We start from the raw sequence: 9,772 nt of genomic DNA, 5'->3' as shown, positions 1-9,772 counted from the left end.
TGCTAAAGGAAGAAAGACTAAAGGAAGGAAGAAAGCAAAACAACAAAAAATATGCAGAGATGCTCAAGGCCGACATGGTCTGCTACTGCTATATTTTAATCTCAATAACTTTTTTTATTTACCATTCCCACCAACATTCCTCAATTTGTCCCACATGAATATTATATTTGTGTACAATTGTTATGATTAATGGCGAAACAAGACAGCACACTTCACGAATTAATTTCTTGGAAATTTCCAAGAGAGAATTGACCATATCTTTGATGAGGACAGGACTGGCCGCTAATATTAGACTTTTAAAACTCTTGCCATTCGTCAGCCACCCTCCACCTCGAAAATTCTATATTTTTCCAACTGCCACTCACATTGATTTTGAAATTTAGCCTAATAATAATAAAATAGGATAAACCATAAATATCTAATGATATAATTGGTAAGGTTGATCGAATAATATTAACTAAATGAAATTAAAGAAGAAAAATAAGTTGAATTCTTGTTCAATATGATGTCTAATCCGGTTTAATACTACATACAAAACATGCACGATAATTAGAATCTATATTTTTGGTGCTTCAAAAGGTGGTTTAAATTTTAAGGTAGCATTCGTGCTTGGTAGCAGTAATAAATTGAAGGATCACTATATTGCGAAAGTTCTTGTTCGGCTGAGGCAAGAAATGAGTGTTACCAATGTGAATAATTTGACCTAAACAAATTTTACATGTTTGGTGAGGACAAAAAGATTGATCTGACAATATCTTTATTGACGACAGGACTGACTGCTGATTTCATAAAGTTTTATTTTTAAAACTCGGAGGCAGTCAATTCAATCTAACTTAAACAAACTGATAACTAAAAATAAGACCAGTTCTGCAATTAAACAAGGTATTACTTATTATACGGTTCATGCCAAATTTTAGTGTTGACTTGATCCACAGGGACCGCATACTGGACTTACCCGGTCTAAGTCATTGGTTGATGCTTTGTTCCAGTGGACCGAGCTGGCTTTGTTTTGACCCTTTGTCAACTTAGACAAAATTAGCCCGGTTTGTGTGAGTTAAAGACGAGAAACGCATAAAAATAAGATGATTTCTGCCATTATTGAACTTTTTGAGTAATTCTTGGTCTATTATCAACATTATCTTGAACACACACTAAGCCAATTTGGATTCATCCAACGGATAAGACTACTTCAAAGTTGGATCCATCAATTCCAAGGGTGTACTATTTCTTCAAAGTCTCTAAGCGTGTTCAGGCAAAAGTAGGTTAAAGTGAAGTTAATTTTTTTTTATAAATAAATAATTTTAATTATTACCAACGGTATTTTATAATATGCCCATTTTTGGGTATTCTAAATTTACAAGTAGAATTAGAACTTTGCACGCACATAGCTTACCAGGCTCGAGCTTGTACCATCTGATTTGTAGAAGTTATTATTCTTGTCGCTTATGATTTCCAAATTCATGACGCAAAAACAATTTAACTGGGAAGTGGCCACGCGTTGCGTACTCTGGAGCCATGTAACCACGACAATCAACCCCATTCCACATCATATACAAGTCAAGATGAACGAAGACATACACAATACATAGGAAGTAGAACGTGCTATGTTTCGACAATCCTCTTCTTATTTCCTTGAGATTGATCACCACCAAAAATATTCGCCATGCCAAAATTCGATGTTTTTGGGTTCATATATCCACCTAGTAATATATTGCTAGCTTTGAAATCACGATGTCTAATCTGTAGATGAGAGTCTATGAAGATAAATCATTCCACGTGCTACAACTCCTATGATTTTGTAACATATGGACCAATCCAACAGTTGCCCTTTTCTGGATCTTTACATTCATTAAGGGTGCGTTTGATTGTGAGAATGAAATTTGCATAGAAAGAAAATATTTTCTAGACAATTCAATTGCCTAAAAATTGTTTACATGGAAAAAGTTAATTGTAGGTGTTTGATTGACTTGATTTTCTACCTAGAAAATATTGCAATTTTCCATCTTTTGGTGTTTGATAGCCATTATTTTCCATGGAAATAACCAATTTTTTTCCAACTTTAGTTGTTTGACAACCATTATTTTCTATGGAAATTATATCTTTTCCATGGAAATTGTCATTTTTTTCCATGACATGCAGTCAGTCAATTTTTTGATGTACTAACTAATGGTCCCTTCACAATTGAATATATTGAGTAATATCTCTTATTATGTTTTTTTAAAAAAGTTGTATTTTGAAGATAACGTCATCGAAAAAAATAAAATTTATAACAATAAGAAAAACAACCTCACCCATTCAAATTTATACTCATATACGAAAATTAATTATTTTCATTCTAATAAAAAATAATTATCAGATAATCAAATAAACAATGATGAGATTATGTCCAACATAAAATAGAAGAACAAAAAGTTAAAAAAAAAAAAAAATAGTGAGTAGCACTTCAAACTAACATTGATATCATACTTTTACATATATTTGTTCAATTATCCAATCATGCCATCTTAAAATACTGGAGGCGGATCACGACCAATATTCTCAAAGACCAAATCACGCATGAATTCTTCATCGGTCAAGCTCATAAATACTCTAACCAGACCCTCGCCCGATCGAAATACTTTCTTGACTTGCATTATGTCACACTTCTCAATTTTCATGCTTTGTAATTATTCTAGAACCAATTGCCAATTGATGTGATTTAGCGTATCTAATGTTGCTTGAATCTCCATTGCATTAGCAATTTTTTTTGACGATTCAGCAATGCTTGATAGGGTTATGAGACTCTCTTCATTAGGTTGGCTACGTTGTTGTCGTCGAATTTTGTTAGTTCCTCCATCAACGTTACGCTTTGGAGCTCGGACTGGGGTTGGATCTATATCCTTGTTTTGGTCGTCAACTTCATTCATATTTTTATCTGAAAAAAAAAGCACTTGTTAGGATCTGTCATATTATAAATATAGGGGATAAATTATCAATGTCGGTTACAGGGCGATCTCCCGTAGCAGAGTCATTACTAAAGATAGCCTCCATATCATCATAACGAGACCAAAGTTTGGTCCTCCACTTTTCGAATTCTGGTTTACACTATAAAGGAAAAATAGCGGAATAAATGCCACGCGTAATCAATGTTCAAAAGATACTATCCTACTAATATTTAATGCCTAATAAGTTGGTTGATGAAATATTGTACCTTCAAAAACTCTTCCCAAGCTATAACATCATCCGTGACACATCCAGTGTCAGTATCTAACCCAAAACCACTCATACTCAATAATTGGCGAACTTGAGAAATTCTTTTTTTAGAGTCTTCAATCGCGCCCTTACATTCTTATCTGAGACCATGACTCCACATCTGTTATACACGCTCTCAATTGCTTTGGAAACGTGATATGATGAAAACCCATTGTCACTCCTTTTGTGACCGACCGACACTTTATGTAGTAATGTAGTAATCATACAACCATCCATTGCACCAACGCACATGACGATTCCTAGCATTGGGATCCACTTGGTTTGAGCTTATCTGAATGGATGGTTGGTCTAGGCACCCAAAACGGTGCCGTAGAGTGTCGTCGATTATGTGCCATAAAATCTGTATACCAAGATTAAAAGTTTACGGTTGACCATTAAATACAAACATGTAGAAATAATGTATTCAAAATGGATAACATCAAATCAAATTACAACATTTAAAATTCTAGCAAACTTATGTCAACAGTTATCAGAATGTGGAAAAAAATCTGTCTAATATCAATATGTCTTTATTCTAAGCAATAGTTACACATGAAAGTGTGTCACGTTTAGATCCATTGCATAACAACATTTAAAAAAAAAATCATATTTCAATCGAAATCGACTCCTGCATCCTGATTGGGACGATGATCAGCCCACATTAACTCAACAATTGTATTCCTCTTTTAGACTATGCTTCTTGAGATGTAAAAAATATGTGAGCATTTGGAGTTTCATATCCTCAGGTACCCCAATGTGTGTAGGGTTAACCTCGTCATCCCTACTAACTAAGTCCTCCTCACAAACATCTTCTACATCATCAATCCTTAAGAAGTTGTGGACGACAGAACAAGCAAGGACTATCTTTGCTTGTGTGTCAATGTCGTGATAGGATTGATATCTCAAATATACAAATCTTTTTTAAGCAAACCAATTATCCTCTCAATGACACTTCGAAGAGATGAATGTCGAAAATTGAATAACTATTTACTACTTTTATTATGTTGGCCCTCAATGTCTCTACCTTGGTAACGAGTCCCACGATATGGTGCAAGAAACTTGAAACCGATGGAAAATCGTCGTCGATAAGATGATATTTACCTGTTACAGTTGTTATTATATTATAACTTGTACATGAAAGAATTTTTTTTCGAAATAGTAATACAACTTACCAAAAGGAATTGTTAGCTTATGCCCTTGGTTTAATATTGCACTCCTTAACGATCGACTGTCATGTGCGGATCCCTCCCAACCGGCAAGCACATATGTAAATTTCATATCAAATGTGCAAACTGCCAAAACATTTTGAGAAATCACTTGTTTTCTATTGCGATACCTAACTTGCTCTTCTAAGGGGACGTTTGCATCTATATGTGTACTATCTATTGCCCCTACAACATCCTTTAAAAAAGAATAATTTTTAAAATATTATAATATTGTAGTTATAAGAGATATAATGAAATTACAACAAACCTCGAACTTGGAAAAATGAGTAATATGGCTTTACATTTTCCTTCTCGTATGAAAAGTTATGAGGAGTGGCGTTAATCACCACATCTCTATACAGTCGAAGACAAGCTTGCAAGACTCCATGGAAGTAAAAGCTCACCGTTTGACCAGATCGAAAGAAAGTAAAACGCCCAGCTTAATTACATTGATCATGCCCAACGGTATTCAGAAAAATAGCCACTTGTTCCCCAATTCGGACAAATTTACAATCAACCAACTCGTACGTTCACAAAAGAGCACATAATCTTTGAAACGGACCTATTGTCATCCTAAGTAGATCGCGACATATCATATCACTCATGCCAAACATTCGTGTGAGTGTCATCTCTCTTTCGGAATCCCAATTGGTATGAGGAGCTCTAGGTAGATGTTTTTCATGACGCTTAATATCATTATATATCACAATCGCTTGTATGATCATTGTCTAAAATAAACCTAAATGTTGTCGTTCGCGTCGACGTTGATTCCTTGTTGTAGCCATGTTACGAACTAACACGTTAAATAAAAATATAAATATAGATTACTTGTTATAATTAGAGAAGATGAGTAATAAATTACTTGTGATAAACCCGCACTGTTTGGAACCTCTAGATAGAATTGTACCACGACATACTAAGTTAAAATATAACTCAAAAATTGTAGCAAAATAAGTCCACAACTTGTAATTACATAGTGTTATTGCAACAGATCCACACTATCACATAAAACTTAATTTTTTTTAGCCAAAAGGGCGCTAAATAATTAGGCATCAGCAATATTATGCCCCACCCAACCCAACATTAATTTGCGTGTATATTGAGGCACATGCATATGCTCATAGCAACTCCAAATTCATGATGCTCAGATAAATGGTGACTTCAAAAGGTGAAAGACACGGGAAGATGCTCATTGATTAAAAAAATTAAACATAGGATTAACAGATAGATAGACAGAGACACCGAGGGTTGAGAAAAACAGAGGAAAGAAGTCTGGGCAGACACCAATCATGAGCACAATAACATAGGTAATCACCAAATACTAGTCTCATCTATTTCTTCTTGTTTGAGATCAAAAAGGACATCACATGCAATATAGGATAGAACTGAATCTAATTTGACAAAGATTCTTGTACATCTTGTAGGATCAGAAAATACTCCAAAATATTCAAGCAAGAAAAGAGTCCGTTCTATAGAGAGATATCTCACCATCATCATGACGTTCTATGGAGCTGTGCAATTGTATGTTTCAGATGCTCTAAAGATGACATAAATATTTCATGGTATGAAGAAAGTCAGGAGAGAGCAACACTTTTTCGAAGAATTCCAGACCTTTCTCACAATTTGAATACATAACACTTCATATTTCCTTTAACCCCTTCAAACTCAAGTACTCACATTTTTAAGGTCCCGTGGTTGACACCAAACAATTTTATCATCTCAAACTACATGCTTAGCAATTTACCACTCAATGTCAAAATTCACAACAGCCACAACTTTAAAGAATGCATAAGCTACTCCTTTCTTCGAAAGTAAAGCATTATTAAACAAATGAAAACACGAAATTGACAACATCCTAAACATGACCAAATGCTCAACAAGTTCCACTACCCTATCTAAACTGTCATACCTCAGCACCATCTGACCATCTGATCCAAGCCAGATTTCTGCCCCTAGTCAGCAAAATGACCACCCTCACTATTCTTTATCTCCGATTTCCAATTCTTAGGCACCTGCCTTAGCATGCGGCGGTCCACATTGTGGTTCCACGAATCCACCAAGCACTTCAACATCTCTCTTTGACTAAATGATTCCTGATTTATCACCTTGTGCTTTGGTTCAGCCACCGTTGAGAGGTCTCACACAACAGAATGATTTAAGTTCAATTGGCAAACAAACAGTAATCCCTTCTAGTAGAAACTATAGCTCGCCAATAACACATAAATTGGTAAATTAATCGATAGAAAACATCTAAACACTGTAAAAGACTACAGACAAACAGAAATCAACTAAGAAATCCACCCTAAAATGAGACCGAAGAACCAAGAGCATCATTCAACCATACCCAGTAGTTATTATCTAGTACTACTTGATGTCAAATTTCTGTATTCTTCACCGACTTTTACATACTTTTTGGAGAGGAGAAATAATTAGAGCAATCTGATAAATACAGTCACAATTAGTAGAATTTGAAACTAAATACACTCGCATCGAAGATCATACATTCGCAAATTTTAAAAGTGCGGTGAAATATACCTTAATCGATGTAATCAACGGCTCGTTGTCGACCTTTTGCAGTGAATGGGCAGATTGGAAGCAACGATTCATTCGGGCCTTGATTTTTTCTTCCTTCTTGTTGGTTTGATTGTGTGGAAGCTCTATTTCTTGTTCTTCCTTTTGGTTTCGTCCTGCGTTTATATGGCTTTTTTTTTTTTTTTTTTTATCGATATCGTTTTTATGGGTTTCGGTTCAATGGTGTGTAATCAAAGAGGGTTTTTTAACGTGGTGAAGAGGAGAGAGAGGGGGGAGATTGGCAACGTGTAGGAAGTTATGGAAAATAAAATTTCACTCCATCCAAATAAAATATTTTCCTGTTTTTAAGGAAAATCAGGTCATGTGAATAAAAGTGAAAAAATATTTTTCAAGGAAAAAATAGTTAATCAAATAGCACAAAAATGAGAATTTAGGTGAGAAAAAGATACTTTTCATAAAAAATGTTGATATCAAACGCACCCTTAGATTAAGAGAATGAATCATGTCAAATAGCATTGACTGTTACCACTCAAGCCATTGATTAAAAATACGCATTGTTAATTATTAAATAATAGGAGACTTAATGAAAGCCAGTAAATGCATCATCTTGACTTCAGTGTTTCTCTTTAGTTTTTTTTATGGATTTTGAAATATTCCACGGATGGATTTAATTAGGCCTGGCAAAAAAACTAAAAAAATCGATCAAATCTGTCAAATCGAACCAACTCGGGTTGTTTTAGGTCAGTTTGACGTAGGTAATTGGTTTAATTTGGTTTTTTTTTAAACAAAATCATGGTGGGTTGGTTCAATCATGGTTTGAAGCCTCACACCACTAGTTAATCGAACAAATCCAACCCACTTACATGTTTATCTTTTTTTTTTTATTCTTAAGAAAAATAAAAATAAAAAGATGAGCCCTAATCTAATAACTATATCACGATTCTTTCCAATCTATGATATTGCCGGTAAGTAATAGTACTGAAAGTTTTCTTTTACAAGCTCATTATTTTATAATTAACATTTTTTTTTCACACTTAAACATTCAGACTACATAATACGCATAAAAAGGCAACAAAAATCTTAATTTTTCTATTGATTTGTCTCTATTAACTTGATTTTATTTGTTATTCAATAATTCTTATAATATAAAGTTATTTAGTAATTTTAGCTGTTGTAATCTAATTGGACCCAACACTTGGACAATTTTTAAAAAAAAATTCAATTTAGACTTAGAGTCCAAACCGATTTCGAATCTGTTTGGTCTGGTTTGATTTAAGAGTTAGGGTGGTTTACTTTTGGTTGAAATTCACCCAAATCGATTAATTTAGTTTTGTTTTCGAGTTGGAGTCGAAACCAACCCAAATCAAACTGCGCCCATGCCTAAATTTAATGATGTATTTTGTAAGTTGATATGTCAATATTATGAGCCTGTTCGGTAGTGATTATAAGAATCAATTTTTTGACCGTTAAAGAGAAAAGTGGATCTTATATATGAAGAAGTCAAAAATGATGGCTGATTTAGGAAAATAATGATTAAAAAATTGATTTTTTGGGTGAAAAATCAGAACCAAACGTGAGCTATATATAACTTTGGTATTAATTAAAAAAGAGTAAAATCTTATTCATTATAGTGTTTAAACGTATCTAGTTTTATGCACCAAACATATACCAAAAAAATTAAATAAGGTGCCTTCATGCTTCAACAAGTGGTTTGAATTTTAAGCAACCATTCATGCGTGGTAGATGATAGAGAAATAACAATTCGGCTAGGCGTATAGAAAATCAGTTGACAAGAAATTTTCCAGCAAATTTCGCTCAATTGAACCGTGAAAAAGCTCAAGGTTTTCAGTTGTATAACTATTACTCTTGCATAAACCCTTATCTCCTACCCATTTTGCCGTCGCAGTCGTGACTATTTTTGGCCGGAGTCGTTCAACGGATCTGTTGAGAGGCCAACGCCTTCAGACCTTATCTCCGATCCATTTTGCGAGTAAGGATTATTATTTGTTTCATATTCTCTGCACATTTGTTGTGAAGGTATTTTTTTTGGGGTTTTTGTATAATTTTCATGTTCTTGAAAACCTGTTAATTTGCAGCTTATGGCATGGTATGCGATGGATTTTTTTGTTCCGATTTAAACTTTAATTATTGAATTTTCATTATTTTGATATGTACAGAAAAATAGAGGCATTTATAGCTTGTTGAAATTGGTCCTATTGAGTTTAGATGATAAATTACTTTCATAATCTATTTGTTTATAAGTATTAAATCACTGTATTTGGCTAGAGAAAGTGAAACGAGAGCACATTTAAATTGTGATTTATATGGTCTGTTTTTTCTGGTGATGATAGTATCCCATTTCAATTTTGATGATTTTCGGTTATACCTGGACGTGCAGCATGAGACAGTTGCTGGAATGTTCTTTAATTCTACATTTTATTGTAGAATTTATTTGTTAGATACCTATGGTGGTATAGAATGTTGCTTAAGTTTTTATCGAGCTATTTTTTCAGGATCTATATTTCATTTTAGTTTGTAATGAAATACTCTAAATATTGTTTGCAATGTAGGGATGAGAGGGAGGAATTATGGTGTTTGTCACAGTTGTAAAAGCACAGAGCACTACTTCAAAGATTGCAAGAGGAAAGTTCGTTGTCCATGGTGTGTAGTTGGAATTCAAAAATGTTTCGCGGTTGAAAAAGAAGAGAGTAACAAAGGTAGACTATTCAGAACTTGCAGCAGCTCTTGCGGGTTTTTTAACTGGGTAAGAACAGAAGAATCAAGTGGAGAGTCGAGTCTCATTA

General features: G+C 33.9%; 1 long non-coding RNA gene across 1 annotated transcript; it reads right to left on the bottom strand.

The window, feature by feature from the left end:
- Window positions 1-6,027: 6,027 nt before the first annotated feature.
- Window positions 6,028-7,245, bottom strand: LOC111380317. Its single transcript, XR_002700167.1, has 2 exons — window positions 6,972-7,245; window positions 6,028-6,875 (listed from the first exon to the last, which is right to left on the bottom strand). It is a non-coding gene; the product is annotated as an uncharacterized LOC111380317 (long non-coding RNA).
- Between the last annotated feature and the right edge of the window lie 2,527 nt (window positions 7,246-9,772).

Source organism: Olea europaea, unplaced genomic scaffold, assembly GCF_002742605.1.
Source record: "Olea europaea var. sylvestris unplaced genomic scaffold, O_europaea_v1 scaffold2125, whole genome shotgun sequence".
Lineage (NCBI taxonomy): Eukaryota > Viridiplantae > Streptophyta > Magnoliopsida > Lamiales > Oleaceae > Olea > Olea europaea.
This window is presented reverse-complemented; position numbering and strand designations above follow the sequence as displayed.